Raw genomic sequence first — 20,001 nt, 5'->3', positions numbered from 1 at the left:
AGCTTGCTCTCATGACATTTCGAAAACCAGTGTACTTTGAAGAAGTGTAGCTTGTGCTGTCTTAAGCCATGTGTTTCCAAGCTAAGGAAGGAATTTATTTATAACTTTTTTTTCTGAAGGAACATCTCAGTCTTGTTCTTACAGTATCCCGGTGAGCACAACATGAATATCTGAAATACATTCAGAGTTGAGTGTCTGTATATTACTTTTTCCAGGATTCTTTAAAATCATAATCACTACCTGGCACTTGGCACACATTATCTCATTTAATTCTCGTAATAAACCTAAAAGTTGGGTCTTATTATCTCAGTTGCATAGTGAGAAACCAACGTACTTCAGGAGGAAAGGCAAGTTTCCTAATGGAGGGAAGTCAGATCTACCCCTGCTGACCGTCGTCTATCCCTCCACTCCTCATGCTGCCTGTTTTAGAAGTAGCCTGTAACTTCTGTGACTTCCATAATCCTTTTACTCAGAGTTTCTGCCTCCAGATCTCCATCACTCCAGTCTCCAGAAGATAGGATAAGCTAGTAAAACTGTGGTGGAGTTGTGTTTCAGACCAGATATATGTGACCATGGGGAAGTGCGACCTCTCTCAGCTCTGTTTTCAGCTGTAAAATACTTGGTCGGTGTATGTTTCCAATTAAATGAGAGAGCACGTGGGAAGTCCCTAACAGCATCAGTCATACGATAGGCACCCAGGGAATGGTAGCTAGTCTTTTTATTGTTCGTATTCTTCTGATTAGTGTTAACAATCAGATCATGTGGAAGCACCATGAATCATTAAGATTTTCATCCTTCTAAGGCTGTGTATTCGTTCTGTTTGCTAATGAGACTCTTGTGCTTAACTAAACTTGTCTGCCCACTGTCTTAGTTTTAGCTTCCTTGTAATATTTATCCTCCTTATTTCTTAGAAGTGAATTCCTCCCCCCTCCCCCATTTATTGATTTCATTAAATCTCTTGGCACAACAAGTCATTAGAATAAAAGATCTGGTCTTAAGAGAAAACAGTCTTTGGAACCAGAAATGTAGTTTCATTCCTAAGATCAAATAGGTGCCTGAAGGAAGCAGAGACTTGAATGTCTTTTTCAGGTGACAGATACCTTCTTTGTGGTGGCAACACTGTGACCCACCCCAGAATCTCTTGGATTCATGAGCCAAGATTGAGTATCTCAGGATTCTCAGTGATGGCAGGTGATGGGCATGATTCATTTATTTACAAAATACGAACTTGAGTACAACTTTGAAGATGAAGCAAGAAAGGGCCGCACTGAAGTTCTTATCTGCTTCCTCTGTGTCTAGGCATGAGGGGGCCTGGTTGAAGACAGCATGGTAGATTGGGAAGTCTTACATTTTAGACAGTCCTGGGTTAAAATTCCGACTCTGCCATTGTGTTAGTCAGGGTTATCTGGGAAAACAGAGCCCGTAGAATATATAGAGATATATGGAAAGAGATTCATTCTGAGGGGTTAGCTCACGCATTTATAGAGGCTGAGAAGTCTCACGAGCTGCCAGCTACAAGGTTGGGGTCCAGGAAAGCCAGTGATGCAGTTCCAGAACTAGGGGAGTCACTGGTGTAAGTCTCAACCTGAGTCCGAAGGTCGGAGAACTAGGAATGCCAGTGCCCGAGGGCAGAAGATGGATGTCCCAGTTTCAACTCGGAGCAGTTCCAGCCCCCCTCACCTTTGTGTTCTGTTCCAGCCCTCAGTGGATTGGATGATGCCACCCACGTTGGTCTTCTTTACTCAGGTTACTAATTCACATGCTAATCTCTTCCAGAAACATCCTCACAGGCACACCCAGAAACAGTGTTTTACCATCTATCTGGACGTCTCTTAGCCCAGTCAGATTAATGCATAAAATTAACTATCATAGCCACCATATGTTCTTCTGCAAATAACTAACCTGATCTCTTTGAACCTCAGTTTATTCACCTGTCAAATGAAGAAAGTATCTAGTAAAAATCTGATGAACAGCTTTAGTTATTATTTGCCGCAGAAGGCCACATTTTATTGTGGTTTAATTTCAACTTGATGGAAAAGTTGGAAGATTTATACAAGGACCTCCCTGTATTCACGAGTTGTTTACGTTTTAATCCATTTGTTTCATCATCTGCTATGTATCTGCCTACGCATGTTATATTTTTCTTCTGAATCACTTGGGAGCAAGTTGGGGACATTTGTCCATGGCTTCAAGATACTTCAGTGTATTTTCTAACCACAGGATAATTGTCATAATCAATAAATGGGACAATACTATTATGCTATGTATGACTTTGTAAAATTTCGTCAGTTGTCTCAACAATGCTCTTTGTAGATGTTTGTCTTCCTTGGTCCAGGTCATGATGGCGTATACTGCACTTAGTTGTCATATCTTGCTAGTTTCCTTTGGTCTGAAACAAATTTTCAGTCTTTCTTGAAATACATATTTTGCAAGATGAAAGGCCAGCTATTTTGTAGCATGTTCTTCAATTTGTGCATCTGATAGTCCCTTGTGATTATATACATGTTACGCATTGTTGGATGAAAAACTTGTAAAAGTGATGGGGCGTTTCCCTCAGTGCACTGCATCATGAGATGTGTGATACTAATTTGTCTCAATATTGGTGATGCTAATTTTGCTCACCGTGTTAAGTGTCTGTTAAGTCTCTCCACTGTAAAGCTAGTATATTCCCCTTCATCATTAACAAGTAATTTGTGGGGAGATACTGTGTAAAAATTATATCCCTCATCAGACTTTGATCTAATAGTTTGAGCATCAGTTGGCAATTTTGCATGTCCATTTTTCCTTCCCTATTTATTAATTGGCATTCTTTTTTAAGGAAGTCCATGATCATTTGACAACTGTTCTCTGTTAGAAGGAAAACATAGTAGAAGCAAGAGAAAATGTTGGGCTATAATGATCAGTGCACAGTCTGTAAGTGCCTAGAAAAATAACCAGTATATGGGAACCTGACCAGCCATTTTGACGGCATGTGCAACACGGTACAGGTGCCGCCTGAAAGAAGTATGCGTTATGTTCTCATTCCAAATAGGATGTCACAGTTTTTACTTCAGACAGTACACCATAATGCAGGATGTGGAGTGATGGAGGAATCCCTGGTAATCAGCAGTCAGCTCCAGGAAACTCTAGGCTGGGAGAGTTGTATTTAATGTAAGAATTATGAACTGTTTTTAGAAAATCTAGATCCTGAGAACAGACACTAGAAAACCAGAGAGGGATTATTCTAAAAAAAAAAAAACCTATGTGGTCATGAAATATTCTTTGAAGAGTATTAACCTCATTTATGGAAGAAAGCAAAGTTCGATAGATTAAGCTACCTAGCATTTCAAGATTGTTTAAACTGTAGACCCCATTAGGGATCTAAGAAACTACCTTGTTGCTGTTACGTAATGCAGTTTGTCTTTTGAAAATTCTTTCATAAATTAAGTTACCACCGTGAGTTTCAGTTGAAAGTCTCCCTACTTGGCAGCCATCTTCATCTAGAGCTGTGTTTGTGGGAAGCTTTTGGACTTGAGAATGAAAGCTGATACAACTGTAGGGAATATTACATAACTTCATATGTCCCCAAGTAAAGCCTGTTGTAGCGGAGCATTCTTAAATGTGTTGTGTTATGTCCCCAAGGAATGCACTGATGCCCTTTTAAGAAAGGAAGATGCTAAGGCAAGCCTTTGCCTCACCTGGGTACAGGTTGACAAGAGTCTTTAAGTGCATGCATCCTCTGACAGAGGCCAGATTCGCCCCCCTGTGTGGTGTTTGCCACTTCCCACCATGGCAGTGAGAGAGCAGTGTTGTTCAATTAGGAGACATGATTCTTCCATTGTGGGCTCACCCTCAGTCCCGATGCAGTTATTTTTATCTCTGCTTCTGGGGATTGGGGTGGGTGATCTGTCAGATCCCTTCTAGCTCAGATATTCTCAACTAAGAAACAGAGAACACGCTAGTGAACATTTCCACAGGCCTTGAGTTTTGATGAATTTATCTGCAAGGATGGATTAGGTTTATTTTTCCTTCTCTCCAGGGGAAAGAGACATATGTCTTTAAAGCTGCTAGCTGGACTGTCTTTTCAGCATGATTTAAGAACACAGGAAACTTTCACACAGGATTAGAATCAGTATAAGCCGTCTAAAGTTTCCATAAATTCTTTTTGGAGGATAAGTTGATGAGACAATCAAGGGTGGATGGATTATATCTACTGAGTTGCACAGGTAAGATGAGAATTTGTGAGACAGAAGGCATCTTTTTTTCTCCATTTAGAAAATGCATCTGTTAATTTTGATTGAACAATAATGAGATATTATTATATACATATTATATACATATACAATATTATCAAATACAGCTATAGGCAGTCAAGTCTGCCTAGCAGAAGCTGTTCTGGTCCAGTTGATCTGAATGAAGAAGGAGACATGCAAAAGGTAACAGGAAAATCAGACATGCCAGCTCCCAGCACAAGCCCCTCTTTGCCCTTGGAATCTGAGAATTAGACGATTTTTGTGGGAAAACAGGAATTGCTTCCAATAACCTCTAACATTATTTGTTTTGTCTAGTTTTCTTGTTCTGTGTTTCCTTTTTTATTATAGCTTTAGGTAGGTTCAATCTTGGGACATTATCTCATTCATAATCATCTATCACAGAAACGCTTCCTGTGTTTCACAGAGCAGAATGTTTTCTTTGTATGTATACCAGGCCTATTCCCTCTTTAATAAACCTTTACCCACAAGGGCCTTGGCGAGGAACAAAAGAGCCAGCATGATTTCATACAAGTAATCACCTTTGCTGAAACTTGGTTCATTTTTCTTAACCTCCCTGGGACCTTGAGTTAACTTTCAGCCAGGTCTGTTTGCTGAAAGTAAGCACTGTGGGACACAATTAGAACTTCCATAAGATTGTAGAAGGAACTAGAAACGGGAGTGGTGGTATTCTGCTGCTTTTCCCAGTGAGGGGTTCCAATATGGGGAGGAAAACTGACTGCAGGAGGATAGATGTTTGGAAAAAGGAGTTGAGAAACGTGCTCCGCCACAGTGGTTCTGAAGGTTCCGTGAGCATCAGAATCACAGAAAGGGCTCTTTAGAGCTGGATGGGGGTGCCCCACCCTGAAAGTTTCCGATTCAGTACCTCTGAGGTGGGGGTACCAGTACTCTTAATATACCCCTAAAATGGATTCATTTCAGTAGCTGTTGTCTGTAGTGAAGAGAGTACTGGATTGGAGTCATAAAGCTTTTTACATTCAGTCAGTCATCTGATGAATTTTTCTTGGCCTGTAATAGGTAAATTATGTGCTATGCCCTGTCAGTATAGAGATTAATAAGTCACAGTCTTGTATTCCAGGAAATTGATAGTCAACTAGGGGAGACACTCAAGGAAATCCACAGCCTCAATACAGTATAATAAAAATCTAGTGAATATGAGTGCAGGTTTGCTGTGGAGAAGTATAGGAGCCCTGCCTGGCTCAATTTGCACCTGGGGCCTTGAGTCGGGGCAGACTTCTTGGTAGTAGAAATTGAAAATGAGTTCTGAACACCATCTGGGATTTATTAGAGGGACGATATTGCAAGCAGAAGGGATAAAGGTTAAAGACATGAAGGAGTGAAATGACAGTGCAATTTTAAAACCGTAAACAGCTCAGTGGACGTTGAACATGAGATACTACTGAGGAACTTGCTTCCTCCCCAGCTTAATCACTATTCACTTCCCAGTTGTGAGTTTTGCCTGGTATTCTTAGGAGTTTGCATTTTATTATGTGTGTGATAAGGATGGTAGAGTCAGAAATGAAATTTTAAGCAGAGGAGTAATGAGATTAGATTTCCATTATGAATGCCTGAGTACTTTATGATACATACATCTATTCTGTGGAATACTATACAACTGCGAAAAGGATGAGGTAACACTATATTTGCTGTGGATTGGTCCCTAAAACAAGATGCAGACTAGTGTTCATAAAATGCTTTCATTTGAGTACAAAGAAGGATGAAAAGGGTATCTGCATTAGCATATGCTTATGTCTGATTGGAAAATTTCTTTGCATAGGAACACCGTACATGCACAAGCATGCAAAATATAACTTGATAGCAGTAGTTGCCTCTGGACATAGGTGTTGGAGGACAGAGGTCTGTAATGGGAAGGGTACTTTATGATTTGCATGCTGTTATGTAGTATTTGACATGATTTTAACATGCACATATTTTATTTTTGTTATCACATTTACTACTACTCCAACCATTAACAAATCATTTTAGAGAAAAAAATATAACCATTATAAATATTTTAAAAAGGGATTTCAGGAGGAAAAGCTAAAGGGAGCAAGGTCAGTTGTCTCTTCTTTCAGTTACATTTTGAGTAGTGTTTAAAGTTAGAAATACAGTGGTGACAGATTAGATGGAAAGGAGGACGTTGTTCTGAGAGAGTTACACATCCCGGGCGTTTTCTGAAGTCACTGTGTACATCCAAGAGTTTATCTTTGCATCCTGTGTATGTACATTAAAAACAAAACTCTGCCTTCTTTACCAGAAGGTAAACTAACTGAGGGCAAGGGGTCTATTTTTCTTGTTTACGTTGTCACCACTTCCCTAGGTAAGGGCTCACTAAATATTATTAGATGAATGAATTACAGGGCTGTAATTTCTTGCCTCTGTTGAAGTTTTATTCATTGAATCACATATTAAAGCTATGTATACTCACTTGAGTGTAGAGCCCAGAACGGAATATATTCTTTTCTATTGCAGAGGGGTATATTCCCTTATATTTTATTTCCTGTACAGATGACCACCACCCACCCCTCCCCCAACAAAAAGGCTTAGCACATACTCTGCTGGAAGCAGGTGGTTGCAGGGATATATTCAATATATTGACTGGCAACAGTTTAGAAAAGCAAAGCATAGATACCCCAGTGTCTCTTAAGAGCAGCTTGCCTCTCCAAAGCAGTAGTTGCATTTTGGTGTTGCCAGTTTCAGGAATCAGATTAGACAAGAGAGAGAAATCTTGGCTAACTCCCAGGTTTTCAGATTCAGCTATTAAAAGGGCTTGAACATCAGCCTCATCCCTAACTTGCGTTGTTGTGAGCAAGCCTCATTCTCTCAGAAATTCTCTCCTGCTCACCTGCAAAATAGATGACGGTGTAGTCTCCATCTGCTTCCAAATGTGAAGTGCCATGTGAAGTGAAGTACGTGAAAGCATTTTGTAAGCGTCTCCAGTGCTGCAGAAACTTAAAGCCGTGTTATTGCCTGCCTACCTGGGATCTTTCCGCATTTGCTTTCGGTGTTAAGAACAACTAGAAGGTTATAATCACTTAAAAATCCTGCTCTTTTGGGTTTCTGCGGGGAGATGAGAGCAGAAGTTTATAAAAAGGAAAATCTATAGTACAGACGGCATGCTCAAAAGTGCCTCACCCTCCGCCTGGCAGATGGTAGTACCTTAATAGATGTGTTCCTTTCCTTCCGCCCCTGCTTACCTAAAATGACTTAGAGATGCTAACTCTGCTGGTTTGGAGAAGATTGGATTCCTGAATTTGCCAAGTTGGTTTAGGGTATGCACATATGATTCTTATCTGAGTATTGTTAGAGAAGACATATTGCTAGTAAAGTCACAGAGGCAAGGAGTCCTATCCTCACTATTTTAAAGATGATTCTGTGCACTTTTATACTTGACTCTGTCTGTTTTTCTTATCTGTGAAATGGGGATACTTTTCACTTTATCAGGATGGTAAGCAGATTTGAACTAAAGTATGTCAACTACTTGTTAAAGTATCTAGCTAATAATACGTAAGCTGTTAAACGGAATACACGGTATTAACTAACATAACCTGGGTTAGTAGCCCTTTCTCTCATCTATCACAATAATAGTTAGCAGTAACACCTGCTCTGTAACAACGTAACGATTACTGCTACACTGTGCCAAACACTGTGTTAACAGTCCATTTTTGTTTTCTTATCTCAAAAATGGGAAATCAACAGTACAGATGACTTAATCTTTTAATATAGAGATTATATACCTGCTTATAGTCAAATATCCAGTAATTTGAGGTGTAGGGATTGGACCTATTCTTGCCCATCGCTGGACCCTTGATTGACTTCTAACTTGCTTTTTGAAGGGCACTAGATGAAGAACGCAGAAGCCTGCATTATGGGTTCTCCCAAAGACAAAATTATATAATATCATAGGCCCCTAAGTTTAATGCGAACAGCAAAATCTCAACAGATGATGAGAAGGAGTTAATTAATGTTTACAGAGTATGTTCTTGAAAAGGAATACAAAAGAAAGAATAGAAACAACCACATGTTTTGCATTTCCTGGGCTCTAATGCAATTCAGTACAGTTTATTTATTTCATCACTTCCCTGATCAATCATAGGAGCTAAGGATGGCGGTCTGAACACACTGATTTGTAACTGTGGTGACTGGGGCTTTTGGCTACACAAGCACATTGCTGAAAAAGATGTTCCAGGAGATTTGAGATGGGGCTCTTGGAGCTGCCTTTATCTTTGGATGTGTCTATTGCTCTCCCAGGGTCAAGATGCTCTGCCTTCTTTAGGGCATCGAGTTGAAGTTGCTGTGACTCTCAATCTGCCCACATCTTGGGAGTTTACCATTCCATCAAAGCTGGCTGCCTATACCCTTATGATCAACAATTTGCCACTAATTTGCCTCCCTGTGTGGGCAAGCCCTTTTCAGTCAATCCTGGTATGGATCTATCTGGAATACCACTCTCTTTGTCTAGAAGTAATAATGCATCGATAGCATGTAGCCACCCTTGCCAAAAGAGTACAGATGTGTGAAATTACAGTTTGAGCATCCCTTTTAGTTTTCTTCTATCTGTTTTATCTTTCTCCACCCGACTTTAGGTGTTAGAACCTGTCTTTAAGCCAATTCACTTCCGATGCTTTGCAGAAGTCTCCAGTTACTTTCAGGTCTGACAGAATCAAAGGAACTCTCTCTGTCTATGAGCCCAAATACAGACCAAAGGAAAATTGCTGGAGTGTTTTTAGGAGCTCTGTCCAAGTCTGATCTGTACTCTGACTCTTTTATTCTTTTTCTTGCCAAAAAAGCCAATTCCTTTTGCAGTGAAATTATATTAATGCAATGATCTCATGTGTGAATATTACTGGCCTCAGCAGCTTTCTTTATGTTGCTACTCGGTCTAACATTGGGATTCCTGAATAACACTTCACGTTCGAAAGGGGTTTGAGCCACAGAGTTAAACACTGCCAACAAATATTTGGCTGGCAACATTTATTACTTATTTGGATTAATAACAAAACATCATCTAGAGAAATTCCCATCCAACTGTGTTACCACAAATGCAGTATTCATGTTTTCACCTGCAATTCAGTCTGTTTTGTTTATGTAGTAGAGGAGGCTCTATCATCTGAACGTGCTGATTTTTTTTTTTTTTTTTTTTTGGTAGCTCAGGAGATGAGCTACAAATTCAGACCAGAGGAAATAGCTACATTGTCAGTAAGTGCTGTGTGCTATCAGGAGTAGTTTTATACTGTTATTACAAAAATATTTACAATTAAAATGCAGGGCTTGGTTTAAAGAGCCCCTGTTTAATCAAGGATAGAAAGTCATATTTTGTATATGCCACTAGGTGAATGCTGCCTTGCATATCAATTCTGTCCCTGACTACGGCTCTGTTCTTTTAGTGTTTTTTCTCTTTAGAAGATAATTCTTTGTTGAACCACAGCTTACAATTTTAGGAAAGTTTAGTTAGTTTTTTTTCTGGGGGAGAGGTGGTTTTGTTTAATGTAACTTTTTAAAGTTTTCCTTCGCCTTTAAAAATAACTTCCTATGGGAAGTTTGGTGCAAATGTTACCTGGCGGAACAAGAAGCAGGTTAACAGCAGCGTCCTGAACCTGCTGAGTGTTGTGATGATGGGATGCTTTTGTTAACTGAATTGCCTTACCCTCTAAGCATAAATGTAGAGCTGACTAATCACAGCCTGGGCTCTTAAGACTCTGAAGTTTGAGAGGCTTGGGCCACGTGCTAGTAATGTAAATTAAGGAAATTTACTAAGTTAGCTTTTCCCTACTTGGAGAGTTATGAAAATGGTATTTCATCCCTCGTAAGGTTATTGAGAAAATTAAATGAGGCAATTCATACGAAGTGCCTGAAATGAGGTTATCACTTAGTAAATGCTAACCCATTAGTATTAACATTAATATCCAAGGAAAATCTATATAAGGATGAACAGTTTTCGAAGACCGAGTATCTTTGTCAGTCTAAAACTCCAGACTGATGATAATTTGAGTAATGGGAAGATTCATGTGTATGACATCATATTGCAACGAAAGAAGCATGAGGCCACAAAATCAGCCTGATATATATTTGAATCTCAGCTCCATTACTTATTAGCTAAGCTTCAGTTTTCTCCCCTGCCAAATAGAGGTAATAATCCTTATCTCCAAGGGCTATTGTTAGGATTAAGTGATGCTATCTCCAAACTGTATTGACCCAGAGAGAAAACCCAATACATTTCAGCCCTTTACGCATTTTCCTTTAAACTCTTCGTTATGAATTAGTACCAGAGAGTGAATTAATACAATAGAAACACTTTCTCCCTTCTGTGTAACATAGTTTAATTTAACTCTCTGGGAGTTAGAAGCAGGAGATATTTGTTTGAAAGCCCAATTGTAGGTAATCATTCCTCATTACTTTTCCATTATTGTTGTGAATGATAGGCAGGCCAGCCTACCTTAGATTTGTTTCTAAAGAATCCATAAAATAAGAGTTAGAAAAATCATATTAAGATGCCAAGACAAATCCCCAGTATTCCATATCCTGATGCCTCTTCTTGATGCATTTAATTATAAACGGCCTTCCTAGGCAAAAGCATCCAAGGTGTGCTTGAAAGCTCTTCCACAGCCAGTGGCCCAGAGTGACTGAGTTTGCAGTCCTTCTGCTTTATCTGTTCTGACTCTCTAATCTACCTTCACACAGCCTTGACTCCCTGCCTCCAGCCCACATAGATCCTTCACTTCTGCTCTATATAATCACCTGCAAACCCTGTTACTATGTTGACTCACTTTGGACATACATCTCTAGTCTTTACTCAGATTCAGTTCTCATAATTTCAGGGTTGGGTCAGACAATACTTTTATTAACCCCCTCTTAAAGAGTAAAGTTCAACAGAATAAAATTTAAGAATCTTACTGGCTCTATTTGGTAGTCATGAATTGGGAGCATCTACTCAACCAGTGGTTCAGTTCAAGAGGGCTTCATAGTGACCAAAGTAAGCAAGAACAAGGAAGTTATACTGGGCATCAACTGATTGATGAAAGCAGGGTTAATTCCCTTACATGGAGGAAAGGGAAGGCTTGCAGCCAGTCAGGTAGCTTGTACTGAGCTGGCAAGTGCTGATTGGTTGATTCAGGCTTTCTTTTTTTCTGGAAAATAGAAATTTGGTCAAGTTTTTGTTTGCTGATGTGGGGTTTGGTGTCAGTAACTCCATCTTGGGCCTAATCTGGTTACTTTAACACCTCAAATAGTACGTGCTCTTCCTTTCCGTCATTACCTATAGGCATATAGTAGACCTTATTGCCTTTTACAGCTGTTGCAAGGCAAATAGAGAGTGTGAGAAGGGAATGAGTGTCTTATCACCAGATAGGTGCCAGCAGAGATCACTCATCCTGCAAGTTATCCAGGGACTCAAATATCAAAAAGGTTTGGAAAGGAGTGAGAAAGTCCCATAGAGGAACAATGAGGTCCAACCTACTCTAGAGACTGTTGGCATATTTATGCTCAGTACACTTTTATTTTTCACTTTTATTTTATTGTTCATCCAGTGGGATGAGGATAGTTATGTCCATCAACAAAGACATGACATGTAGAAATTTTTGAAGAAATCTGAATGTAGCTGATTAAAAAAAAAATTGAAAACCAGAAGACCTTTTTTGGGCTTATTGCTTCAATGTTTTCTTCAAAAGTGAATAAACCAACTTCCTTTGATGGTTCTGTGTTGAGGATCTAAAACAGCACCATCTCATAAAACTTTCTGTGATGATGGAAATGTTCTACATCTGTGTTTTCCAGAATGGTCACACTGACCACTTGTGGTTATTGAACACTTGAAACGTAGATAGTACACCTGAGTAACTGAATATTTAATTGTGTTTAATTTCAATTATCGTAAATTTACTTGGCCACGTGTGTCTAGTGGCCCTAGTATTGGTCAGTGGAGGTCTAGAATGTATCATGGCTTTGCCAGAAAGGGATTTCAGGCTTTTCATTCACAGGGGATAGAAGAGGGATCATTAAGAACCTCCACATTTGGAAAGACAATCATTCTTGAAGAAAAACAAGATGTGGGTGGTTTCACTAACATATGTCAAGGCTCACTGGAAAAGGAATATACATTGTAGTACTGGCTTGGTGATAGCCAAGTAGACTGTAGACCTGGATTAAAGGACCCAGAAAGAGACTGTGCAAACACTAAAACTTGATATCCAGCAGAAACAGCATTACAAGTCAATGGTGAATGATGGACTAGAGGATACATAGCTCAGGGACAATTAATTATCTATAAGAAAAAAATGAATTTCTATTTTATATCATTGCTATTAATTTTAGATGAGTGAAGGCCTTAAGTATGAAAGGTCCAAATTTTGGAAGGCATGTGGGAGAATATCTTTATTTCCTTTTGGATGGGGAAGCATTTTATTAAGCAACAGACAATGGAAACCTTAAAGAGAAAAATTAATCATTTTTACTGCATTAAAATTAAGAACTTTGGTTTAGACATCATAAAGCTAGAAAAAAGTGGGAAAAAGAAAAGGTATTTGCCACTTACAACTGGCAAAATATTTTATCAGAATATATAAGTAAAAATGAATAAAAGACAAATAAAAATGAGTAAAATTATGCAAAAAAGAAACAGGTATTACTCTTAAACATATTTTAAAAAATACTCAGCTCACTAATGGTCATGCAAATTAAAAATTGCAGTTCAGGAGCATTGGGTACCCGACACAATGCAGGAATTAAATGTTGAACAGTATCAAGTCATGAAGATATAGAGCAAGGTGAATTCTCATAACTGATCGGTATTGTGTGAGCTAATAAAATTGTTTCATAAAGCAAGGTGATACTATCTTGGAAGCTAGGAAAATTGAAACTATGGATTTATCTATCACCTAACAATTTTTCTCTGAGGTAGATGGCCTAGAAACTGTCTTAGACATGGGTACTAGAGTTCAAGTGAAAGTCGTAAATCAGCATTGTAATGTTAAACACGAGGTAAATAACCCAAATTTTCATCTAACGTAGAATGGATAGATTTGGAATTGTCTTTTAAGATAATTTGGTGGAAATGAATGAACTAAACCTGAGAGCAACACCATGGGTGAATTTCAAAAGCAGAGTTGAGCAGAAAGTAAGCCACAGAAATATATATGAGGCTGAACTCTAAAGAAAAAAAAAAAAAGGCCAGTGAAATATGGAATTCAGACAACTGGTTACCTTTATTGGTGGGGGGGGGTGCTGTCACATAGGGTCATATTCGAGGCTTCACGTACATTAGGATTAGTGTTATTTTAGTATTATTCTTTAATCTTGCTTTTATAGTCATATGTGTATTTTGCATGTAGATAATTTATTTCATGATAAAAGTGAATTTAAAAAAAAAACAGGAAAAACTTTCATGGCAGCATACAAATTGCTTCATAAAAATGTACTTTACCAAACTACAGAGACCCTCTGGGCTCACGCCTAAGCTAAGGGACAGGCTGCTTTAGTTTCCACCCCTATGCCCCCACTCTGGGCTCAGACTCAGAGTTGCTGGGACTCAAATTTCCATCATAATAAATTGATCAATTCATGTACGTTACACAACTTTAGTACCACAGATAGCTGAGATTGCTAGTGTTATATCTAGAAATAAGAATGGCTCGTGTCCATTGAGCGTGCACTATGGACATGGCACTTTTAAAATAGCTCAGCACACATTAATTTATTGAATCTTTACCACAGCTCAAAGAAGAGAGCATCATTATTATTATTCATCCCCTTTCTGCCGGTAAGGAAGCTAAAACTAAGGAAGTTTAAATGACTTGCCCAGTTTCCCACAACGAGGGACTAGAGAAGACCCTTTCTCACACAGATCGTGGGACTTCAGAAGGGAGTGCTTCAGCCATTACATTGTAAGGATTTGCTGTCACTAATCACAGCTTGTGATTTTTATATAAGAAGTGAATTTGACTATTTGTTTGATAAGTATTATTAAGTGTTTTTCATGTACCAGTCATTATTCTAGAAGATGAGGGCACAGTGGTAAGACATAAGTAAAAATAAGATAATACATCTCTTTCCTGAAAGCCAGCAGCATGGTCAGAGGAGAGGAGGGGCAGAAAGAGAGAGAGAGATGGAGTGAAGGAGAGAAGAGGAAAAAAAAGGGATTATGAAGAAATTTTATGTTTTTGTTACCAACAGAGTCTTGTCAGTCCTATTAAGGTTGGCTTTTATTTTCTAGTTCCAGATTATTCCACAACCTGAGAGTCTTAATTTACCATATATATTGCTTCTCAATTCCTGAGTCAGAATTCTTCATGCGGTCACTTCTGTCTGGAATAGTTCTCTCACTCCCCTTTCTGTTCCCAACACACCACAGCCACCACCACCCCAAACATCCTGTGGTTCAGCTCACTATTTACTTACTTCTGAAGATTTTCTTGACCCCCATTAATCTCTGAGAAGAGTAGATGAATTATTCTGTGTAGGTTTGCACAGCTAGATGGATACATAGGTAGGCAGACTGACTCCATGCATTATTCTGCAGGCTCTTTCTCCGTATCCTCTAATCGAGGAAGAGTTTAGAAACCTCATGTCCAATGTTAGATTCCCACAGACCCCTGAAGTAGAAGCCGTGGATCTAAGAAATATGTCTTCTTGAGAAATTTAGGTTGAGGAAAGCAATAATGAATAAGTTTGTTAGAGTTATAAGAAAATGATGAAGCAGTTTAATAAGTATAAGCAGTATCATTGATAGTTATCGCATCTTAAAATAGCGGATAAGGTACTACTGGTTCTCATTTACATTCCTCAGACAATTTTTCCAGATTTCCTTATTTCACTGTTTAAATCCTTGTAAATCTGTTTGGTTCTGTCGCCCACAGGCATAAGCCATAACAGCTAATACTTCCTTAGTGTGTGCCGTGTGCCAGACACACTACTAAATATTTGGGAAACACTCTCTTGTTTTATCTTTGGCATGGTGATATTGTCATCCCTCCTTACTGTGTAGATGAGGAGCTGAGCCACAGGAAGATGAAGTGACATGTTCAAGGTCACCCTGCTGGTAAACTGCAGAACTTGGTTTCAAACCCAGATCTAGCCCTTTTGTTCTTTGGGGCATTTTATATCTGAGAGGAGACTCTGTCTGCACTGTGTAACAGTTTTCTGGTATTGTGTTTTTAATAAAAACGCACGTGGTCTTGGCAGTGTTCTGAGCTAGGAGTTTAGGGATTGGCCAGCTCTTCTAGAAGGGGTTAGATGGTAAATATCATGTGCATGCAGGCTCTGTTGTAACTACGGAGCTCTGCCCCTGGAGCAGGAAGAACACCTTAGCTGTAAGGCAAATGAATGAGAGTGTCTGTCCCAACAAATCTTTATTTACAAAAACAGGATTGACCAGCATTAGCCTGAGGGCTGTAGATTGTGGACTCTGGTTTTAAGGGCTTTATAATTACCACCGTAATCCTTCAAACAAGCAAACAAAACAAACCCCCCAAAAGAGGTATTACTATTACAATGGTAACAATTTAACATATCAAGAAAATGGGGTGAATACTGTTGAAATCAATTGCCCATGTAACCAATTTACATGGTTGGTAAATAAGAAAAGAAGGGTGTGAGGTCTTTAGGGCTGTGTTCCTCACTATGTACATGTTATTCCTGCATCTGATGCAGCAGAAGTCCCATATTATAATCTCTGAATTGGTGACATTCCCGTTCTGCCTGCCGAAGGGTCCCAGGGCACATCCTTTGTTCTCTGTATGAAATCCCTGTGCCAGGGTACATGCTGTGAGCCCTTCTAAACATACATCCTTGCCCTCCTCCGGGCTTCCCTGGAGATCAATGTGCTTTCTCTCATGTTTCTATAAGGTTTCACTGTCTTATTACACAATCCTGAGTACTTTCTTCTTACCTTCTTAGTCTCCTCTTTCTACTTCTGTTCTTTAGTTTCTATATTTGGATTGTCTCTAGATGAAGTGCATCAATTCTGCACACACTCTAAGTAAAATCCTTATATAAGGGCTTAAAAGGAGAAGAGGAGCATATTTCTGCATGCTAGAATTTCAGCAAGGGAAAAAATAGGAAAACGAATATGTGTATGTATAAGCAAGACTGGGACATTGTGCTGTACACCAGAAATTGACACATTGTAATTGACTGTACTTCAATTAAAAAAAAAAGAATTTCAACATGGGGGTTTACAAATTGGGTAAATTATTCTTTCTTGAGAGTGGAACCAAACAAGATTCATTGTGATTTCTCGAGGAGGTGCCACAGTATCTAGGATGAAATTGGTGCTTAATGAATGTTTGTGGAATAATTTAGTAGCTGAATGGCACCTCTTATTTGATAGTCTTAAAGCATTTCTGAAATTATGGGAGGATTCACTGATTAGAAGGGTGACTAACGGTGAGTACCTGAAATTCAGCACGTGGATGCCCTTAGAAAAGTCCTTTCTTCAGTTTCCGCATTCTGTTTATCAGATGACTTCCCACCTATGTTTCAAAAATTTTAACAGACTTATTGAGGTATAATTGATACACAAAAACTGCACATATTTAATATTTATAATTTGATGCATTTGGACATATGGACATATGTATATGCCCATGAAACCATCACCACAATCAAGGTAATAAGCATCTCCATCACCTCCAAAAAAAGAACAGTGGCTGATACTACACGAAAAAAAAAAAAAAAAAAAAAAAAAACAAACAAAACAGAAAAAACTGAGGGTAAATTTAAATAAAAAGAAAAACAAAATTTAAAAACCCATAGTCATCCATATTCTCTGTCTTCTGTGTTTGGGTTGGCACAAAGGTGTGTTCCTTTGTGTCCATTCCAGTTGATTGATAGAGGCTGGTTGGAATGTTGTGTTCATAAAAATGCTTAGGCTAATTTTGATCCATTGAGAACAAGTGCCTTGATCGATTAGTGATGTTTGCCCTGGGTGCATGATGGTAGAATTGAGGCACCCATGCAAAGTATCTGCTGATGTTTATCTAGAATTTATGTTGCTCTGTAAATAAAGGTTATTTTACTAATTAATGAGAAGATCTTTAATTTAATGGCAAAGGCTGTCTGGAACTTGGCCTTATTAATGTTTCTCAAGTTCACTTTTCATTCTACTTACGTCCCTTTATCCACAAGGGGAGAGGGAACCCTTTTACCCCAATTTTAAATGTCCTATATAATATCTCATCTTTAATATCTGAAATGTGTGTTGTCAGTAGCTAAGATTTATTGCAGTGCCTACCTTACTGAAGACACTTTTACTTTGGGTTCATCTTTCCTGGCTCTGGGCTGGAATTCTTTATTTCTCTTTGCTTTTTTTTTTTTTTAGTCCAGAAGCAAATTGCTTTTCAAAAGTTTGAGGAGAAACTAGAGCAGTTTTGGATGGGTTAGAAATGGGGAAAATGGCTCATTTCATGAATAAATATTTGCCTGCGGTTCTCCACTTTGCAGGCTCAAACAGGGATTAAAAGGTAAAGATTAGCAGAAGGGAGGTGAGGAGGCTTTTAGGCAGAAAGCAGCATGAGTGTTACAGCTCCACACACACAGAATGCAATTTTCCCTTTGTTATAAGTAAAATCAGCTAGAAGTAGCCCTTTGTAGCTGCCATTACAGTGGGTCAGTCCATTGGAAAAAGCACAGGCTTTGAGTCAAAAATATCTGAATTTGGATCATTTACAGGAGGTGGGAGCTTGTGCAGGTGGCTTAAGGTCAAAGAATGTCAGTTTCCTCATCTGCGATATGAGGGGCAATACATGTAATCAATGTACAGAGCCTGACATGTGGTAGGGGATCATCAGTACATCTTTGTTCTCTTCGGTTTACCATGAAGAAAAATTAGAAATTGATAGTGTATGACTAATTATAAGCCAATCAGAATTCTTCAACTTCCAAACACTAGTTTGCAGCAAACGTCTTCGAGCATTTTATTTGTATAAACGTGTTTGCCATACCAAAGCGTTACACCACCACTGCCACCAGCAGAAGGAGCGGTAGTGGCAACAGCGGCAGAACCCTCAGTGTCTGTCACCAGGGAGGCAGTCCTAGCCTTCTGACTAAATGGGCTGAGGAAAGCATGGATTGTACAGAGAGAAATACACACACACACACACACACACACATGCACAGTGAGAACTTGTGCTGCAGAACTGCTAGGCCAACATGCTCACTAAGATGCTGGCATACCTTTTGAAGTTGTATAAAGATTTTAATACAAGAGCAGAAGAAAATTTCAAAGCATCCAAAGATAGTAGGGCTTCCTTGCCAAAAGAGGAAAAAATTACAAATCTTTAGATTCTGGACTTAAACTGAACACGGATGGAGGGGGAAAAGGCTGTTTAATGCAGTGACACATTTTACATGATTCTGTGCTGTAATAACAGTGAAACCACCACAAATAGAAGGATGAAAATAACAGACAACCACTAAAGCTAATAGGTACTGAGTGCTTGCTGGTTCCGGCCATGTGACAAGCTCTTTAATAAGCCTGTAAGAATCTATGTATTGTGGTTATGAAGAAAAAAAAATGAATTACTAAATACAATGTGTCCATGAACATACAGTTCAGACGTGGTGAATTCAGTATCGGAAGCTTAGAGTTCAGATGTCCTACATCAGTGTCAGGCAAGCAAGATCTTAAAGGTTGTTCTTCACCTCCACACCCTTAAGTACGTAAGAAGAAACTTTCCTGATCCATTCACTGCACCTCCCAGGGATTCTGGGGTATTTTTTTCCTAAGCTGTATTATTCAGTTTCAGACTTCAGAATGCTTCATAGGTATCCCATTTGCACCGGTTTCAGTTACCCTTCACGTCAAACTCATCTTGTCCATAGGAAAGAATTTGTCATGTTGACAGTTGAGTCATCATGTTTTTAAAGACACAGGTTTTGGAGAGAAGGCACTTTTCTATGAACATACTGTGAAGAAGTCTTTGAGGTAAATGGTCTTAGAGAAATACAGAATAGTAGTACCTCCATATTACGATATTTTTTTTTAACCAATGATTTTTAAGATTTGTCCTCCCCAACTTCCTGCCTCTTGCTTCCCTTTGTTACTTATACAGACATTGTTGCACATTTACTATACTCTAGACACTCCCTGGGGCTGGAGAATCACAGGCAAATACTGGTCTGTCTGCCATTAAGAGCCGCCGTCCCAGCGTCTCTCAGAAGGTTAACTATTGTGTAAGTGGGAGAAGGTAGGGAAATCTCTGAGGAGAATTTAAGTGACTAATCTTAACTCCACAGCAGTGAGAGTTCACCCTTTTTTAAACAAGTGTTGCCCAAATTCCATGGCTGTGTGCTCTTTTTTCACATTTCTGGCTTTTTATATTATGCAGTTTGAGCCCGTTGATTTCCTGTGCTATTAGGTATTCTGGAAACTGGCATTTATACTGGATGTCCACATTCCAGACTATTTTTCTCAAATGGATTAGTATGCATTTTTTAGATGTGTTTGAATTGTTTGCTAAGTGAATCCCCCCGAAGATAAGAGCAAGTTACCACCAGCTTGAATAACAAGGGATTGTGCTTCAGAACCATTTAGCTGCTCACACTCTTCCGACTTTGGTTTGCAATCAAGGTCTCTATCAGTGTCCACTGTGCCGTAGTTATATGTGTGCAGTTGTGTTCTCAGTGGAACTCTCACCAAATGATAAACTCTCATTCCCAGTACTGTTTCTATCCTGGAATTTCAGTTGATAACAAAATAAAATCCTTTCCGTTGGCTTATGCAGAAATAATGGCAGAATATCAAGAAGTCCACAGAGTC

The 20,001-nt window shown here is 39.0% G+C and overlaps 1 protein-coding gene across 3 annotated transcripts in view; it reads left to right on the top strand.

Moving 5' to 3' along the window:
- CDH8 (cadherin 8) overlaps window positions 1-20,001 on the top strand; it is a 313,666-nt gene that overhangs the window by 35,295 nt on the left and 258,370 nt on the right. The window lies entirely within an intron of this gene.

Source organism: Camelus ferus, chromosome 9, assembly GCF_009834535.1.
Source record: "Camelus ferus isolate YT-003-E chromosome 9, BCGSAC_Cfer_1.0, whole genome shotgun sequence".
Taxonomy (NCBI): domain Eukaryota; kingdom Metazoa; phylum Chordata; class Mammalia; order Artiodactyla; family Camelidae; genus Camelus; species Camelus ferus.
The sequence above is the reverse complement of the archived record's forward strand: the minus strand, read 5'-3'. Positions and strand labels throughout refer to the sequence as shown.